Genomic DNA, 20163 nt, shown 5'->3' on the forward strand with positions numbered 1-20163 from the left:
GGCCTAACACAGAAATACAAAAACATAGAACAACACATAGAATGCCCACCCCAACTCACACCCTGACCAAACTAAAATAGAGACATAAAAAAGGAAGTAACGTCAGGACGTGACAGCATTTATTTGGGCTGCAATTTCTGAGCCTGGTAACTCTAATGAACTTATCCTCTGCAGCAGAGGTAACTCTGGGTCTTCCTTTCCTGTAGCAGTCCTCATGAGAGACAGTTTCATCATAGCGCTTGATGGTTTTTGCAACTGCATTTGAATAACTTTTCTTGAAATGTTCGTGATTGACTGACCTTCCACGTCTTAAAGTAATGATGGACTGTCGTTTCTCTTTGCTTATTTTAACTGTTCTTGCCACAATATGGACTTGGTCTTTTACCAAATAGGGCTATCTTCTGTATACCACCCCTACCTTGTCACAACACAACTGACACAAGGAAATACATTTATTAGAATAAGAATTTGAAATTAATTACATCCATGCTTTGATACACGAATCAAAGCATCTTTAATACATTTTAGCAAAGTACATTTCTAAAATGTTACAGAGATTTCAATCAAGCTGGTGACAAGAAAGGGATATATGAAAAACTTCAGATTTCTTCTAATAATCAATGACACTTTTACATGTGTTTTTTCATCAAAACAGCTGTCAACGCGCTATGGGAAGGTGTTCAGCCTCTACTTCGAGGCAGACCTTCTGTGGTCATCACTAGAACAAAGGCTATGAGGGAAGAATTGGTGATGAGGGCTGTAGATGTTGCTGGGTGACCCAATGGACTCTTCCTACTCAGCCAAATCACACGAGGCAAAGGTGTTAGTACAACAAATGCCCTCATCTAATGTTATTGTAACTAAAACAATGCAACAGTCAGGTAGCACCCCTGAATGAGATTGGCGACTCAAATGGAAGAAGCTGTTACTTTGTAATAGACAAGCGATAGAGCATGACAGAGCATAAACATTGCACAATATTTGCAGGTTCAGGAGTCATCATGATGAACTATGGACCTAGCTGGAGAGATCACTGTTGCTTTGCCCTGATGATCCTGAGAAATGTTGGTCTGGGAAAGCAGTCCAGGGAGGACAGGATTCTAGAGTAGATACATTACATGGCCAAGTATGTGGACACCCCTTCAAATGAGTAAATTCGGCTATTTCAGCCACACCCATTGCTCCTTAGTTCCAGTTAAGGGAAATCTTAACCCTACAGCATACAATGAACATTCTAGACGACTCTGTTCTTCCAACTTTGTGGCAACAGTTTGGGGAAGGCCGTTTCCTGTTTCAGCATGACAATGCCCCCGTGCACAAAGCAAAGTCCATACATAAATGGTTGTCGAGATTGGTGTGGAAGAAATTGACTGGCCTGACAGCACCACCCTCTAGAAAGCCTTGTGTTTGTGGGCAGTGCAGTTGCAGTACCAGGCGGTGATACAGCCCCGACAGGATGCTCTCAATTGTGCATCTGTAAAGGTTTGTGAGGGTTTTAGGTGACAAGCCACATTTCTTCAGCCTCCTGAAGTTGAAGAGGTGCTGTTGTGCCTTCTTCACCACACTCTCTGTGTGGGTGGACCATTTCAGTTTGTTGAAATGGTCCACGTGTAACATGTCCTACTTATGTCAGTACACTCATAAAAATTTAAGCATTCCGAAACTTATATTTGATCAAATAACATCACGTAGAAAATAAGCCATTCCTTTTTTTATGACCTAATTCGACACTCTCTCCGTTACCTCCATACAAAACTCATTGCTTGGTTGGAAAAACATTAAAAAACACCACCTGCTGGAGGGATTTTCCGCCGAGTAGGCCATCTCTCTTCCCCTCTGATTATGTAAAACAACTGGAAATTAAGAAATCTCCGACTTCAGTGCGTTCAAGACAACTTGGAACTCGGGGGAAAAACAAGAGCTCCAACTGGGAAAACGTGTTTTGAACGGTCATCCAACTCGGAATTCCAAGTCGGAAACTCTGGCATCTTTCTAGAGCTCCGACCTGAAGATTACTGACGTCATGATTTGATAGAATTCAATGCAATTCAATGTTGGGTTTCCAGGCAATGATGTGACTAGCTACCGTTAGTGCTTTGGTAAACGATTTCAAGTTATGAATGCTATGTAGCTTGCAATTTATGAATGTTATGTAGCTAGCAAGTTAATAACCCGTAACTAGCTAGATTAATAAGAATCTTTGATAGTGCTGTTTTTTTTTAAAGTGTCAAGATATTTTAATCCTACCTAATCAGCCTGCATTGTTGGTTGTTGTGGGGGGTCTGATGATCCTTGTTTCCTGAAGACAGAGGGCAGCGACCCTCTCCAAAGCTTCCTGCAGTGGTGTGAAGAGTGGAAACGCAACAGCAAGGAATCACATTCATAATATCCAGAAAAAGTATAAAGACATTGTCCACAATAAGTAAAAAGCCCTCCACTTCACAGACCTAGGTGTATTGGGGGTGAAACTCAGCTGACTTCTGTGCATTCGCTGTTCATGCTTATTCAGTTGTGTTCACATCAGCACGGAGGACACAGTAGCAGGGTATGGCATGCTGGTAGGACATAGATGAGGGGGGAGTTGCTCTTCACTATACCCAGAATGGCTCTTCTGCACCACCAAAGTCCTGGCAAATGCTGGAAGGTGAGACTGCATCACACACACACACACACACAGACACATTCACACCTCTGGTCAGAGGCCCCCAAAGAAAACATCTGGTCCTCTGCCTCCCTAGGTAAATATCTCTGCAGAGCACTTCTGGCTGGGTGCCCCTCCTGGCTTTGATGTATGAGTACACATCTCCCCAGTCCCACTGAAGGCCTTACCTATCCCTCTGGCCTCACTTCACAGCTCTGGATCACCCCATGTTCTGGTAAGGTCAAACACATACAGTACATACGCACATCTTATATTCTTAGTTGAGTAGACTTAAATACTTTGATCGCTCTGTGATTCCAGTTGCTGGTATTTTGGCTGTGTTGTATTTTGTGGATGTGGTTTGTAGGTCAAAGGATGAGAGGGATAGACTCTCGAAGTGGACTGGTATCCCAGAGGCGGTGGACACTGACCTCACCAACATCCAGAAAGAGTACAAAGACATCGTCCTACCTTTCATCACGTTACACCATAACCTGTGGGGACCCAGAGAGACACACACACTTTACCTCTACAGAAGCATGGTGGCTTTTGTCATGGCTTACAGGTGAGAAGTTGCATGACTCTGTCATCAAGGAAGGGCTATAGAATAGTGGGATGATTGGCTTTCTGCAATGCTGTTTGTTCATCATTACAAAACAGTCCACCCAAATTATAGACGTTTGATATTTCCTCCTGTTTGATACAATTTACGTATATTGTTAATGCAGCATAATTGACAAAGTTTGATCCAACATCCAAAATATAAGATACAATATATGATTCTTACGCATAGGGTTGCAAAGGAAGGGTATTGTCATGTATACTCCCTCTCTGGCTTCTAGGTCGTCAGGCTGCTGATTATCCCGCACACCTGTCACCATCGTCTTGCGCACCTGCGCCTCATGACACTCATCTGGACTCCATCACCTCCTTGATATCTTCCCTATATCTGTCACTCCCCTTGGTTCTTGATTCTGTTTCATGTTGGTGCGTTGTTTGTGTTCCATGTTCATAGTTTATTTTATTTATTAAAACACTCACTCCCTGAACTTGCTTCCTTTATATATATTTTTGCACACTTTTATTTATTTTACCCTCTATGTCTTTGTTGTAAATGTTTTGGCACCAAACTGGTAGCAGTTGAAAAAAGGTTAATGGTTTAAAGAGTTGCAGAGTTATAAATAATGCCATTGTTTTTTAATTAATTATGCAATTATCTCTTGAACCATATGGTCTATCCACTAGAAACTCAAACACATGGACAATATGGACACCGATATAAAGAATGAATACTATATATGAATTTTAAAAAATGAAGTTATTCAAGTATAAGTTACCATCGATTGCCATCTGTTAATAACAAAAATGACAGAAGGTTCCAGTAACTTTGGTAAATTGCCGGTAACTTTGCAACCCTACTTAAGCACAATTAAGACCCACATTGGGATACATTTTTAGACACACCAACATATTGCCAATAAAATATAAAACTGAAGTCTAACTGGCTAGAATAGCTATTGCAATTAATATTGCAACGTGTTTTTGGGGAAACAGGTTTGTTTCTGGCACCATACATGCAAACCAGATTCTCCATAATATTCCTTTTAAAAGCCACTCCTGTGATTGGGTGATGATTTCCGCACATCAAACCCTCGTGTGATTGAGCGATTTGTTTCCACACACCACACCCCAGGTGAGATCAGTGTTTTACTATACAGTATAAGGAAAAAGAGGTAAAGCAAATGGTCGTGACTGCTGGCTATATCACTTGGTCCAGAGAAACTACAATTATAGTTCAGTGGTAACCCGTGTTTATTTTTACTGCCAAACCCACAAGTCCTCCAGTGGAGGTCGTGTAAAATATCTACAACCAGAAATAAGGGTTACAGCTGTTTAAATTTGACATATCCACCTTTTCTCTCTTTTCGGTCTTTTTAGAGTGAACAGTCACATGCTTTGGGACACAAAGCATGTTGACTGTTAACCTCTAAAAAGACCGAAAAGAGAGAAAAGGTGGATATGTCAAATTTAAACAGCTGTAACCCTTATTTCTGGTTGTAGATATTTTACACGACCTCCACTGGAGGACTTGTGGGTTTGGCAGTAAAAATAAACACGGGTTTACCACTGAACTATAACTTGTAGTTTCTCTGGACCAAGTGATATAGCCAGCAGTCACGAACCATTTGCTTTACCTCTTTTTCCTTATACTGTATAGTAAAACACTGATCTCACCTGGGGTGTGGTGTGTGGAAACAAATCGCTCAATCACACGAGGGGTTTGATGTGCGGAAATCATCACCCAATCACAGGAGTGGCTTTTAAAAGGAATATTATGGAGAATCTGGTTTGCATGTATGGTGCCAGAAACAAACCTGTTTCCCCAAAAACACGTTGCAAATATTAATTGCAATAGCTATTCTAGCCAGTTAGACTTCAGTTTTATATTTTATTGGCAATATGTTGGTGTGTCTAAAATGTATCCCAATGTGGGTCTTAATTGTGCTTAAGTAGGGTTGCAAAGTTACCGGCAATTTACCAAAGTTACTGGAACCTTCTGTCATTTTTGTTATTAACAGATGGCAATCGATGGTAACTTATACTTGAATAACTTCATTTTTTAAAATTCATATATAGTATTCATTCTTTATATCGGTGTCCATATTGTCCATGTGTTTGAGTTTCTAGTGGATAGACCATATGGTTCAAGAGATAATTGCATAATTAATTAAAAAACAATGGCATTATTTATAACTCTGCAACTCTTTAAACCATTAACCTTTTTTCAACTGCTACCAGTTTGGTGCCAAAACATTTACAACAAAGACATAGAGGGTAAAATAAATAAAAGTGTGCAAAAATATATATAAAGGAAGCAAGTTCAGGGAGTGAGTGTTTTAATAAATAAATAAACTATGAACATGGAACACAAACAACGCACCAACATGAAAACAGAATCAAGAACCAAGGGGAGTGACAGATATAGGGAAGATAATCAAGGAGGTGATGGAGTCCAGATGAGTGTCATGAGGCGCAGGTGCGCAAGACGATGGTGACAGGTGTGCGGGATAATCAGCAGCCTGACGACCTAGAAGCCAGAGAGGGAGTATACATGACAATACCCTTCCTTTGCAACCCCTATGCGTAAGAATCATATATTGTATCTTATATTTTGGATGTTGGATCAACTTTGTCAATTATGCTGCATTAACAATATACGTAAATTGTATCAAACAGGAGGAAAATATCAAACGTCTATAATTTGGGTGGACTGTTTTGTAATGATGAACAAACAGCATTGCAGAAAGCCAATCATCCCACTATTCTATAGCCCTTCCTTGATGACAGAGTCATGCAACTTCTCACCTGTAAGCCATGACAAAAGCCACCATGCTTCTGTAGAGGTAAAGTGTGTGTGTCTCTCTGGGTCCCACAGGTTATGGTGTAACGTGATGAAAGGTAGGACGATGTCTTTGTACTCTTTCTGGATGTTGGTGAGGTCAGTGTCCACCGCCTCTGGGATACCAGTCCACTTCGAGAGTCTATCCCTCTCATCCTTTGACCTACAAACCACATCCACAAAATACAACACAGCCAAAATACCAGCAACTGGAATCACAGAGCGATCAAAGTATTTAAGTCTACTCAACTAAGAATATAAGATGTGCGTATGTACTGTATGTGTTTGACCTTACCAGAACATGGGGTGATCCAGAGCTGTGAAGTGAGGCCAGAGGGATAGGTAAGGCCTTCAGTGGGACTGGGGAGATGTGTACTCATACATCAAAGCCAGGAGGGGCACCCAGCCAGAAGTGCTCTGCAGAGATATTTACCTAGGGAGGCAGAGGACCAGATGTTTTCTTTGGGGGCCTCTGACCAGAGGTGTGAATGTGTCTGTGTGTGTGTGTGTGTGTGATGCAGTCTCACCTTCCAGCATTTGCCAGGACTTTGGTGGTGCAGAAGAGCCATTCTGGGTATAGTGAAGAGCAACTCCCCCCTCATCTATGTCCCTACCAGCATGCCATACCCTGCTACTGTGTCCTCCGTGCTGATGTGAACACAACTGAATAAGCATGAACAGCGAATGCACAGAAGTCAGCTGAGTTTCACCCCCAATACACCTAGGTCTGTGAAGTGGAGGGCTTTTACTTATTGTGGACAATGTCTTTATACTTTTTCTGGATATTATGAATGTGATTCCTTGCTGTTGCGTTTCCACTCTTCACACCACTGCAGGAAGCTTTGGAGAGGGTCGCTGCCCTCTGTCTTCAGGAAACAAGGATCATCAGACCCCCACAACAACCAACAATGCAGGCTGATTAGGTAGGATTAAATATCTTGACACTTTAAAAAAAAACAGCACTATCAAAGATTCTTATTAATCTAGCTAGTTACGGGTTATTAACTTGCTAGCTACATAACATTCATAAATTGCAAGCTACATAGCATTCATAACTTGAAATCGTTTACCAAAGCACTAACGGTAGCTAGTCACATCATTGCCTGGAAACCCAACATTGAATTGCATTGAATTCTATCAAATCATGACGTCAGTAATCTTCAGGTCGGAGCTCTAGAAAGATGCCAGAGTTTCCGACTTGGAATTCCGAGTTGGATGACCGTTCAAAACACGTTTTCCCAGTTGGAGCTCTTGTTTTTCCCCCGAGTTCCAAGTTGTCTTGAACGCACTGAAGTCGGAGATTTCTTAATTTCCAGTTGTTTTACATAATCAGAGGGGAAGAGAGATGGCCTACTCGGCGGAAAATCCCTCCAGCAGGTGGTGTTTTTTAATGTTTTTCCAACCAAGCAATGAGTTTTTGTATGGAGGTAACGGAGAGAGTGTCGAATTAGGTCATAAAAAAAGGAATGGCTTATTTTCTACGTGATGTTTATTTGATCAAATATAAGTTTCGGAATGCTTAAATTTTTATGAGTGTACTGACATAAGTAGGACATGTTACACGTGGACCATTTCAACAAACTGAAATGGTCCACCCACACAGAGAGTGTGGTGAAGAAGGCACAACAGCACCTCTTCAACTTCAGGAGGCTGAAGAAATGTGGCTTGTCACCTAAAACCCTCACAAACCTTTACAGATGCACAATTGAGAGCATCCTGTCGGGGCTGTATCACCGCCTGGTACTGCAACTGCACTGCCCACAAACACAAGGCTTTCTAGAGGGTGGTGCTGTCAGGCCAGTCAATTTCTTCCACACCAATCTCGACAAACCATTTATGTATGGACTTTGCTTTGTGCACGGGGGCATTGTCATGCTGAAACAGGAAACGGCCTTCCCCAAACTGTTGCCACAAAGTTGGAAGAACAGAGTCGTCTAGAATGTCATTGTATGCTGTAGGGTTAAGATTTCCCTTAACTGGAACTAAGGAGCAATGGGTGTGGCTGAAATAGCCGAATTTACTCATTTGAAGGGGTGTCCACATACTTGGCCATGTAATGTATCTACTCTAGAATCCTGTCCTCCCTGGACTGCTTTCCCAGACCAACATTTCTCAGGATCATCAGGGCAAAGCAACAGTGATCTCTCCAGCTAGGTCCATAGTTCATCATGATGACTCCTGAACCTGCAAATATTGTGCAATGTTTATGCTCTGTCATGCTCTATCGCTTGTCTATTACAAAGTAACAGCTTCTTCCATTTGAGTCGCCAATCTCATTCAGGGGTGCTACCTGACTGTTGCATTGTTTTAGTTACAATAACATTAGATGAGGGCATTTGTTGTACTAACACCTTTGCCTCGTGTGATTTGGCTGAGTAGGAAGAGTCCATTGGGTCACCCAGCAACATCTACAGCCCTCATCACCAATTCTTCCCTCATAGCCTTTGTTCTAGTGATGACCACAGAAGGTCTGCCTCGAAGTAGAGGCTGAACACCTTCCCATAGCGCGTTGACAGCTGTTTTGATGAAAAACACATGTAAAAGTGTCATTGATTATTAGAAGAAATCTGAAGTTTTTCATATATCCCTTTCTTGTCACCAGCTTGATTGAAATCTCTGTAACATTTTAGAAATGTACTTTGCTAAAATGTATTAAAGATGCTTTGATTCGTGTATCAAAGCATGGATGTAATTAATTTCAAATTCTTATTCTAATAAATGTATTTCCTTGTGTCAGTTGTGTTGTGACAAGGTAGGGGTGGTATACAGAAGATAGCCCTATTTGGTAAAAGACCAAGTCCATATTGTGGCAAGAACAGTTAAAATAAGCAAAGAGAAACGACAGTCCATCATTACTTTAAGACGTGAAGGTCAGTCAATCACGAACATTTCAAGAAAAGTTATTCAAATGCAGTTGCAAAAACCATCAAGCGCTATGATGAAACTGTCTCTCATGAGGACTGCTACAGGAAAGGAAGACCCAGAGTTACCTCTGCTGCAGAGGATAAGTTCATTAGAGTTACCAGGCTCAGAAATTGCAGCCCAAATAAATGCTGTCACGTCCTGACGTTACTTCCTTTTTTATGTCTCTATTTTAGTTTGGTCAGGGTGTGAGTTGGGGTGGGCATTCTATGTGTTGTTCTATGTTTTTGTATTTCTGTGTTAGGCCTGGTATGGTTCCCAATCAGTGGCAGCTGTTTATCTTTGTCTCTGATTGAGAACCATACTTAGGCAGCCTGTTTTCCCACTATGATTTGTGGGTAGGTGTTTTCTGTTTTGTGTTTCTGCACCTGACAGGACTGTTTAGTTTTCATTCAATCACTTTGTTATTTGTTTTGTGTTCAGTTTTAAATAAAAGCTGCGCTTTGGTCTACTCCTTCCTCAGATGATCATCGTTACAGAACTACCCACCACCAAAAAAAGGACCAAGCAGTGTGGTAACCAGGAGCAGAGGGTTCTGGACTTCTGGACTTGGGAGGAGATACTGGAAGGCAAGTGACCCTGGACACAGGCTGGGGAAATATCGCCGCCCCAAGGAAGATCTGGAGGCAGCGAGAGCTGAGCGGCGGCGATATGAGGTAAGGCAGCGCAACAGGCACGAGAGGCAGCCCCAAACACATTTTTTGGGGGTGGCACACGGGAGATTGGCGGAGTCAGGCGATAGACCTTACCGGAAGAAGCGTGCTTACCGGAAGAAGCGCAGTACTGGTCAGGCACCGTGTTATGCGGTCAAGCGCATGGTGTCGCCAGTACGCGCTCATAGCCCGGTGCGCTATAGACCAGCCCCCCACAAGTGCTATGCGAGAGTGGGCATCCATCCAGGGCGTATTGTGCCGGCTCAGCGTGTTTGGTCTCTGGTACGCCGTTTTGGCCCAGGGTATCCTGCGCCGGCTCTGCGTGCTGTGTCTCCGTGCAGGGAGAATGTGGGCATTGAGCCTAAGGGAGAGGTGCGAGTGGTATGCACCTGATCTCCAGTGCTCACCCACAGCCCGGTTCAACCTGTGCCTGCACTCTGGAGGGTCCGGGCTAAAGGGGTCATCCAGTCTGGAGGAGTGGTGCCAAGGCTGCGCACCAGAGCTCTAGTGCTCCCCCACAGCCCGGTCCATCCGGTGCCGCCTCCATGCACCAGGCGTCCTGTAGGTCTTCCCAGCCTGGTGGGTCCTGTGGCAGCCCCACGCACTAGGCTGTCTCTCCATCTCCTCCCTCCAGGTTCTCCCTCCTGTCAGGAGCTGCCAGAACCGCCCTTCACTCCGCAGCTGCCAGAGCCGCCCTTCACTCCGGAGCTGCCAGAGCCGCCCTTCACTCCGGAGCTGCCAGAGCCGCCCTTCACTCCGGAGCTGCCAGAGATGCCCTTCACTCCGGAGCTGCCAGAGATGCCCTTCACTCCGGAGCTGCCAGAGATGCCCTTCACTCCGGAGCTGCCAGAGCCGCCCTTCACTCCGGCACTGCCAGAGCCGCTCTTCAATCCGGCGCTGCCAGAGCCGCCCTTCACTCCGGCGCTGCCAGAGCCGCCCTTCACTCCGGCGCTGCCAGAGCCGCTCTTCACTCCGGCGCTGCCAGAGCCGCTCTTCACTCCGGCGCTGCCAGAGCCGCTCTTCACTCCGGCGCTGCCAGAGTCTCCCGCCTGTCTGGCGCTGCCAGAGTCTCCCGCCTGTCTGGCGCTGCCAGAGTCTCCCGCCTGTCCGGCGCTGCCAGAGTCTCCCTCCTATTCGGCGCCCGCTGTAAGGGCCCCCAGTCCTTACGAGGGTCGCCGCTCCAAAGGCGCCACTTAAGTGGGCCAAGACTATGGTGCCCGCGCCAGAGCCACCACCGCAGCCAGATGCCCACCCAGACCCTCCCCAATGGGTTTTGCGGCCGGAGTCCGTACCTATGGGGGGGGGTACTGTCATGTCCTGACCTTAGTTCCTTTTTTATGTCTCGATTTTAATTTGGTTGTTATTTTGTTTTGTGTTCAGTTTAATAAAAGTAACATGAACACTAACCACACTGCGCTTTACCACGCTGCGCATGAAACACTTACCACGCTGCGCTTTCCACACCTTCCTCAGATGAACATCGTTACAAATGCAGAGTTCAAGTAACAGACACATCTCAGCATCAACTGTTCAGAGGAGTCGTGAATCAGGCCTTCGTGGTTGAATTGCTGCAAAGAACCTACTACTAAAGGACACCAATAAGAAGACGACACTTGCTTGGGCAAAGAAACAGGAGCAATGGATGTCAATAGACCGGTGGAAATTTGTCAATTTGGTCTGATGAGTCAAAATTTGAGATTATTGGTTCCAACCGCCGTGTCTTTGCAAGACGCAGAGTAGGTGAACGGATGATCTCTGCATGTGTGGTTCCCACAGTGACGCATGGAGGATGTGTGATGGCATGGGGTGCTTTGCGGGTGACACTGTTGGTGATTTATTTAGATTTATTTAATTACAACCTGTAATTAAAATAGATTTTTGGGTGGGGTTGTATCATTTGATTTACACAACATGCCTACCACTTAGAAGATGCAAAATATTTTTTATTGTGAAACAAATAAGAACTTTTTTTTTACTTGAGCATGCATAACTATTCACCCCCCAAAAGTCAATACTTTGTAGAGACACCTTTTGCAGCAATTACAGCTGCAAGTCTCTTGGGGTATGCCTCTATAAGCTTGGCATATCTAGCCGCTGGGATTTTTGCACATTCTTCACGGCAAAAGTGCTCCAGCACCTTCAAGTTGGATGGGTTTCGCTGGTGTACAGCAATCTTTAAGTCATACCACAGATTCTCAATTAGATTGAGGTCTGGGCTTTGATTAGGCCATTCCAAGACATTTAAATGTTTCCCCTTAAACCACTCGAGTGTTGCTTTAGCAGTATGCTTAGGGTCATTGTCCTGCTGGAAGGTGTACCTCCGTCCCAGTCTAAAATCTCTGAAACAGGTTTCCCTCAAGAATTTCCCTGTATTTAGCGCCATCCATCATTCCTTCAATTCTGGTCAGTCCCAATTCTGGTTGCCCAGTCCCTGCCAATGAAAAACATCCCCACAACATGATGCTGCCACCACCATGCTTCACTGTGGGGATGGTGTTCTCGGGGTGATGAGGTGTTGGGTTTGCACCAGACAGTGTTTTCCTTGATGGCCATAAAGCTACATTTTAGTCTCATCTGACCAGAGTACCTTCTTCCATACGTTTGGGGAGTCTCCCACATGCCTTTTTTCTTTAAGCAATGGATGTTTTTATGGCCACTTTTCCATAAAGGCCAGCTCTGTTCAATAGACAGATACTCCAATCTCTGCTGTGGAGCTTTGCAGCTCCTTCAGGGTTATCTTTGGTCTCTTTGTTGCCTCTCTGATTAATGCCCTCCTTACCTGGTCCGTGAGTTTTGGTGGGCGGCCCTCTCTTGGCAGGTTTGTTGTGGTGCCATACTCTTTACATTTTTTATAATGGATTTAATGGTGCTCCATGGGATGTTCAACGTTTCAGATTTTCTTTATAACCCAACCCTGATCTGTACTTCTACTTCTTCTTTGTCCCTGGCCTGTTTGGAGAGCTCCTTGGTCTTCATGGTGCCGCTTGCTTGGTGATGCCCCTTGCTTAGTGGTGTTGCAGACTCTGGGGCCTTTCAGAACAGGTGTGTGTGTGTGTGTGTGTATATATATATATGTGTGTGTGTGTGTGCATATATATATATATATATATATATATATATATATATACTGAGATCATGTGACAGATCATGTGACACTTAGATTGCACACAGGTGGAATTTATTTAACTAATTATGTGACTTATGAAGGTAATTGGTTGCACCAGATCTTATTTAGGGGCTTCATAGCAAAGGTGGTGAATACATATGCACGCACCACTTTTCTGTTTTGAATTTTTGTATTTTCTTTTAAACAAGTCATTTTTCACTTAACCAATTTGGACTATTTTGTGTATGTCTATTACATGAAATCTAAATACAATCCATTTAAATGTCAGGTTGTAATGCAACAAAATAGGAAAAACACCAAGGGGGATGAATACTTTTGCAAGGCAATGCATATTACAGAATGTCACGATCGTCGTAATGATTGGACCAAGGTGCAGCGTGGTAGGTGTACATTATCCTTTAATAAATGAACACGGAACAAAAACAACAAACTACCAAATGAAACATGAAGCTACTGGTGTGCACACAGGCAACTAACTGTAGACAAGATCCCACAAAACACAATGGGGAAAATGGCTACCTAAATATGATCCCCAATCAGAGACAACGATAAACAGCTGTCTCTGATTGGGAACCATACCAGGCCAACATAAATCATTAATCACCTAGATGACCCACCCTAGTCACTATCACGCCTCAACCAACACAGAGAATAAACAGCTCTCTATGGTCAGGGCGTGACACAGAAACACTACAGACAAGACAGAACTGTCCGATCTGAACAGCCATTCAGTGGCCCTGGTAGTCTGGGTAGAATAAGAGCAGAAGAAAACATGAGCAAAATTGAAATAAGAGACAATAGTATATGTGAAATACTTAACAACATAATAAAGAAATAAGATGATGATGAGATTAGGTTGGTAGTATATTATGTAGTTACCAATCTGTATATTTCTCAGAAGAATGTATCTTCTTAAGGATTGCTCTGTCTTTGGCCAGCTTCTCCATGAACTCCTGGCAGGGGAGGGTGACGTTTGTCTTCACAATAAGCATGGCCTTGATGGTAGGAACAGTGAACCTATTTCTTGCTGCTGTCCACATATCATTCATTTGAGAGAACACTCTTGACTGGTGCATTACTTCTAGGTAAACACATGACAACAGACACTAATCTAGCCAGGTCAGTGTGTCGGATATCATTCTCTTCGAAGTGGGTAACCACCGTGTCTCAGATGTTTTCCATTCTTCAAGCGATTCCCCCTTCAGGAACTCTTGCAGGCCGGTAACCGCGTCAAACAATGCATCCTCATTTATGGTCACATTGGGGCATTTTTCCTGCAGTGTGGCTGCTGCCTTCTAGATCTCTTCACGTTGACGTTGCCTTTTTAAAAGGAGACAATGTAAATCTTTTAGATTATGTAAAAATGATCTTACAATATCTGACTACTATTGGCAGCAGCTTTACATGTCCATGATTGACGCATCAATGGACAGGGACACTAATTCAACCTGGTCTAGGTCCGGGTGTTACCAAAGTAGTTGCCCATGTTGCTAACACGTTACTCACTATGGCGTAACTATGATTGTGTCGCATAGTGTGGTATGCAAAGACACCCTCCTGCACAGCTAAATCATATTCTTCTTGGGAAAGCTCTACCTTCTTGAAGAATGTGGTGACAGAGGGCCTACCAACACGGGCAATCAGAGGCTTTATGCTTTTTCACCTGTTGATGTTCTACCCCTGTCGTTCTTCCTCCGCTGCCAATTGAAAAGAGGAATTGCAGGGTGCAGTGAGGAATGCCACTAGATTGTAGCTTGTGCTAGCCTTGCCCAAATCTCAGTGTTATCAAGGTTGGTGTGAAACTGTTATAACATGTGTTCTCTCTCTTCCCTGTGAAAGTCAATATGGTTTCTAGGTGGTGTGGAACATGTGAGTGACCATTGTTCCAGATGAGGGATTGTTGGAAACTGACATTTTTTGTAACTAACTAATTGACTTGAGCAAGTTTTTACTATGTTTATAACTATATAAGTGGACCAATTAATTGGTTAGATGGAATGATTTATGAGCATGTGTATATGTGGCCGGAGGCAAAGTACAAAGGGGGCCTGTTGCTGACACAGAATGTTTCTATAAGGGTGAGGTAAGTCCCGAGGCAAAGGAACCTACGCAGGCCCAGAGTAGTGGCCTAGAAGATGGTAATAGTAGAAGGAGTCCTGAACCAAAGGAACAAATGCAAGCCTGGAGTGGCCCAGAAGTTAAGGTGGTTAACTTCACCATAGCATTGGCAGGAAAAATGCCTTTTAAGACTGATCAACAATGTATTATGAATCTTAATGGACCAAATGCTTGCTCTGTTGGGTTTGTGGTGACAGCTATGAGAACCATTCCAAACAATGAGAAGATCTGAAGGATCCGTTTAAGAGATGACAAACCTCCTGGAATGAGAAGTGACATCACTCACACTTAGGCACATACCTCCAGGTACTTTGGTGTGTTTTCCCTGGGTATGGAGTTGCATGTCCTAATTCGTGACGTAGAGAAAATTGGCAATGCTACTCGAAATGCCTGGGAACAATTGAATGGGGAAATAAAATAATTGCGTAAATTGGCTCTGCAAAACAGACTTGGCTATCTTTTGGCAGGTCAATGGGGGCACTTGTGCAATCATTGGCGATGAATGTTGTACTTTTGTCCCAGATTACTCTTCTAATATGACTGATCTCGCCGAAATACATTGCCACTGCGACTTGGTTGGAATCCCTGGAAGTTGGCGATCCCAAATTGCCAAATGGGCTGCAGCATGTGTTTTATGCTTAGTTTGCCTAATTGTGTTATTAACATGCTGTGTATGTGTATTTAAAAATATAAAAAATTAACTCCCGTCAAATAGAAGTACAACCTTTATTATGATACTATTACCATACTAATTTGATTGTATAACCCAGAATGAAGGGTTTGAAGGTGTCGGTCTCATTACATTTAGGGAGTAGGGAATGTGGAGGAAAATGGATCGTCTGGAGACAGCCTTGAACTGTATATCTTGTCTCATAAAATCATGAGTTCCTGTAGGTGCTGGGTAGAGGTATTAAGGGGAGATGCTCCCTCCTCAGACCTTTTGGCAGAACCCCCAGAATATGTTCTATAAGTTAAGATAGGAGATGGTGCTAGACACATGCAGGAACCAACCTATGAACCATGCCTATGTAGCTTGTCTGTGTAAGCAGTATATTAGAGAACTAACGGGACTGCCCCATAGAAGCTCACTTTAGACCCGTACTTTATGCATCGAAGTTTGACTGTGGCCTCTCCAGCTTGCTGTTAATAAAGAATGATTAATTTAAGATTGACTTCTGGTGTCCCTGGTGGTAATTTCCACAACATTAGAATGGCTGAGGGATTGGTATATAGTATTTTAATCATATTAATTCAATTGGAGCCGAGTCCCATATGTTCAGAAACCGATCAAAGATATGACAATTCTAGTCTATCAAAAGCTTTTTCTGCATCAAGATGTATAATTGCCAAAGGAGCTTTGGTTTCTGATGAAGCATGTAAGATATAATAGACGACGGCGGTTATCTGAGAATAATTGTATTTGAACAAACCCGAGACGGGACGACAGAATTTTTGAAAATAGGTTAATATCTGTGAGAGCACTGGATTGTTGGAACGTGTATGTCACCTTTCCAACAACCCAGTTCGTCAACTTTTTGCCCTGCTAGAGCTGTAAGTGCTGTTATTGTGAAGTGGAAACGTCTAGGACCAACAACGGCTCAGCCGGGAAGTGGTAGTCTACATAAAGCTCACAGATTGGGACCGCTGAGTGCTGTAGTGCGTAAAAATCATCAGTTGGTTGCAACACTCATTGTCGAGTTCCAAACTGCCTATGAAAGTAACATCAGCACAATAACTGTTCGTCGGGAGCTTCATGAAATGGGTTTCCATGGCTGAGCAGCCGCACACAAGCTTAAGATCACCATGCACAATGCCAAGCATCGGCTGGAGGGGTGTAAAGCTCGCAACCATTGGACTCTGGTGCAGTGGAAACGCGTTCTCTGGAGTGATGAATCACGCTTCTCCATCTGGCAGTCTGACGGACGAATCTGGGTTTGGCGGATGCCAGGAGAACGCTACCTGCCCCCATGCATAGTGCCAACTGTAAAGTCTGGTGGAGGAGCAATAATGGTCTGGGGCTGTTTTCATGGTTCGGGCTAGGCGCCTTAGTTCCAGCATATAATGACATTCTAGACAATTCTGTGCTTCCAACTTTGTGGCAACAGTTTGGGGAAGGCCCTTTCCTGTTTCAGCATGACAATGCCCCTGTGCACAAAGCGAGGTTCATACAGAAATAGTTTCTTGAGATCGGTGTGGAAGAACGTGACTGGCCTGCACAGAGCCCTGACCTCAACCCCATCGAACACCTTTGGGATGAATTGGAACGCCGACTGCGAGCCAGGCCTAATCGCCCAACATCAGTGCCTGTCCTCACTAAGGCTCTTGTGGCTGAATGGATACAAAGCCACGCAGTGATGTTCCAACATCTAGTGGAAAGCCTTCCCAGAAGAGTGAAGGCTGTTATAGCAGCAAAGTGGGGACCAACTCCATATTAATGCCCATGAATTTGGAATGAGATGTTGACGACCAGCTGTCCACATACTTTTGTTCATGTTGTGTGTGTATATATTACATAACTCAAATATACTTACTTAAGAAAATGTTTCAACAAATGACAAATGACAAATTAAAACACATCTGTGTATCAAACACAAATATAAAACAAATGATAGCTGGCTAGACTAACTACCGGTCTAAAAAAATTGACATGGCCTATTGTCAGCTAATTGAGTGACTGACATAACGAGAGAAACTGATGCACAACCAAATTTCAAAATGGCACCTGGTGTATTCTTACTCTCAATAGTAAGTTGAGAGGGGCCCTAAGTAACCGCTTATATGGCTTATGCCTGGAGCTGGCCCTGACTACCTAGCATGCTATTTTGTTGCTAGTAACCACATGACAAGCCATGCTGGACAATGCTAGCTTGGCTAGGTTAGCATGGCTAGTTAGGGAATGTTGGCCGTGACTCATCCTTTTCTTGTGTTTGTGGCCAAGGCATAAATTACAGGGGGAAAAAACACTTTAAAAACTGCTTGCGATTTCCTCGTATGAGGTGACCTCACATACTTTGGCCAGATGTCTCATTGGCTAATTTGGCCAATCAGCTGTTTACCGGTATTTGCCAACACCATTTTGTTGTTTGCGTACGGCCACACCATTCAAACACAGAAAAGTAGCTTTTTAACATAATACATTTTTTACATTTTGGAAGGAAGACAAGTTTACTCAAATTGTAATTAATTATATGTAATATTTCATACAAATCTGGAAACAGTGAACAGCTACTTTAAGCTACCTAAACTCCCATGAAAAAACACACACACACGTTGTCTAGTTCATCCAGGTAGCTGTCAGCGAAGTCCATTGGTTTACTAGGAACTCGGATCTTCTTACGCTCAGTGACCATGTCAATGGCAATCTGTTTACATGATTCTACAAGTTAAGACAGGAATCTATACTTTGGTTTTGTGTACCTGGCCACTGTCTCCAAATGCTCCGTTTGGATTGGATTTGTACCACATGTGCAAAAATGTTTACTTTTGGAGACAGTGGCCAGATAAACAAAACAAAGCATGGATTGCTATCTTACCTTGTCCATAGACTAATTACAGGGCAAGGAAACCATTATGCAAATTGGGTGAAGTATCCCTTTAAGTCCAAGTCTGACTAACATGAACACCCAGGGTCCATTAGTGATCTTCGCATTCTCAGTGAAGATAAGAATAAAGAACTTAAGAAATTTGTCATCACAATCATAGCGGGACCCAAATAGTACAAGATCAAGGATATTGAATGAAGATTTATGGAAGATAGTGTTGAACGTCCATGGTTTTCCCTGTACAAAATACAAATATATAGTGGTATTTATTCATGATGAAATCAGTTAAATTACTAATATGATACGTTTCTTTACCACAAAGACAGATTCATGTCCATTTTAAATGTTCTACTTTCGTACCAACACTATTCTCCAAGGGTGCAATGATGTATGATGTCTCCTCCAGAATCCTCTCCTCCATTGACTTCTTTACCAAACCAAAGTTTCTCAGGGTCATCAGGGTGAAGAGACGTTGCTCTCACCAGCGTGAGCCCTATTTCGAAAGAATTAAACCTGGGGAGGGGATTTTTTTAAAATCTGTCGAGCAGCTTACATTATATGATTTTGAAGAAAATAAAAACTATAATCAGAGGGTAGTTTCACGAGCTCTGCACAGTAAATACAAAACACATAATTTCTAAACGATTAAATGTATTTCTGGTTGATTCTAAAAATAGAAGAGTTTTTGTTGCTATTACCTTCCCCTTGTGGAGTGGTTGAGCATAAGGTTTTGGGATCTTCCTGTAAAGTCCACAGCCTTGGTAACCAGGGCCTCCTTCATAGATTTAAGCCCATTGAGAATCACAGCTGGCCTTCCACCAATATAAAGTCTGAAAACCTTCCCAGAGTGATCTGCCAACTACTTGGGAAAGGGCACATGAGGACACATTGCATATAACACAGTAACACTGTGATTACAAGCGATGCAAGATAACATCACCCTTTGATGAAGAAATTACAATAAAAATATGAATAAGAATAAGAAATAATAAGAATAAGAAATAAAAGGAACAAGTAATTAAAGAGCAGAAGCAAAATAACAATAGCGAGACTAAATACAGGGGGTACCGGTACAGAGTCAATGTGCACCGGTTAGTCGAGGTAATTGAGGTAATATGTACATGTAGGTAGAGTTTATTAAAGTGACTAGTGACTTAAATGTACTTGGCTAAGGTGTATGTAAACTTCCGACTTTAACTTTAAGTTTTGTTTTATTTGATCTTTATTTAACTAGGCAAGTTGTACTATTATAAACTGTCCATGAACTATGTGAAAGGTGCTGTGTTGATAAAGTACACTGCAGTAAAATATCCCACATTACATTTTTTATTTAGAATTCATCAAGCCACAGATTCCCACAATAAGTTTTGAAAGTACTATCCCATAAAACTGGTACTGAAAGCCTATTAGTATACCTTTATTTCAACAAGGAACACAGACTGAGACCAAGGTCTCTTTTACAGCCCTGCGTACACATACAGTTCAGGTACAATGATTAAGAAATTGCACAAGACAAACAAAACAATCACAGATAACACAAAAAACATACAGCAGCAGATTATTACATTTACACATCGGTTATTCCCCTAACAGGTTATTCCCCTGACAGGTTATTCCCCTAACAGGTTATTCCCCTAACAGGTTATTCCCCTAACAGGTTATTCCCCTGACAGGTTATTCCCCTGACAGGTTATTCCCCTAACAGGTTATTCCCCTGACAGGTTATTCCCCTAACAGGTTATTCCCCTGACAGGTTATTC

This window comes from Oncorhynchus kisutch, linkage group LG4, assembly GCF_002021735.2.
Source record: "Oncorhynchus kisutch isolate 150728-3 linkage group LG4, Okis_V2, whole genome shotgun sequence".
NCBI lineage: Eukaryota > Metazoa > Chordata > Actinopteri > Salmoniformes > Salmonidae > Oncorhynchus > Oncorhynchus kisutch.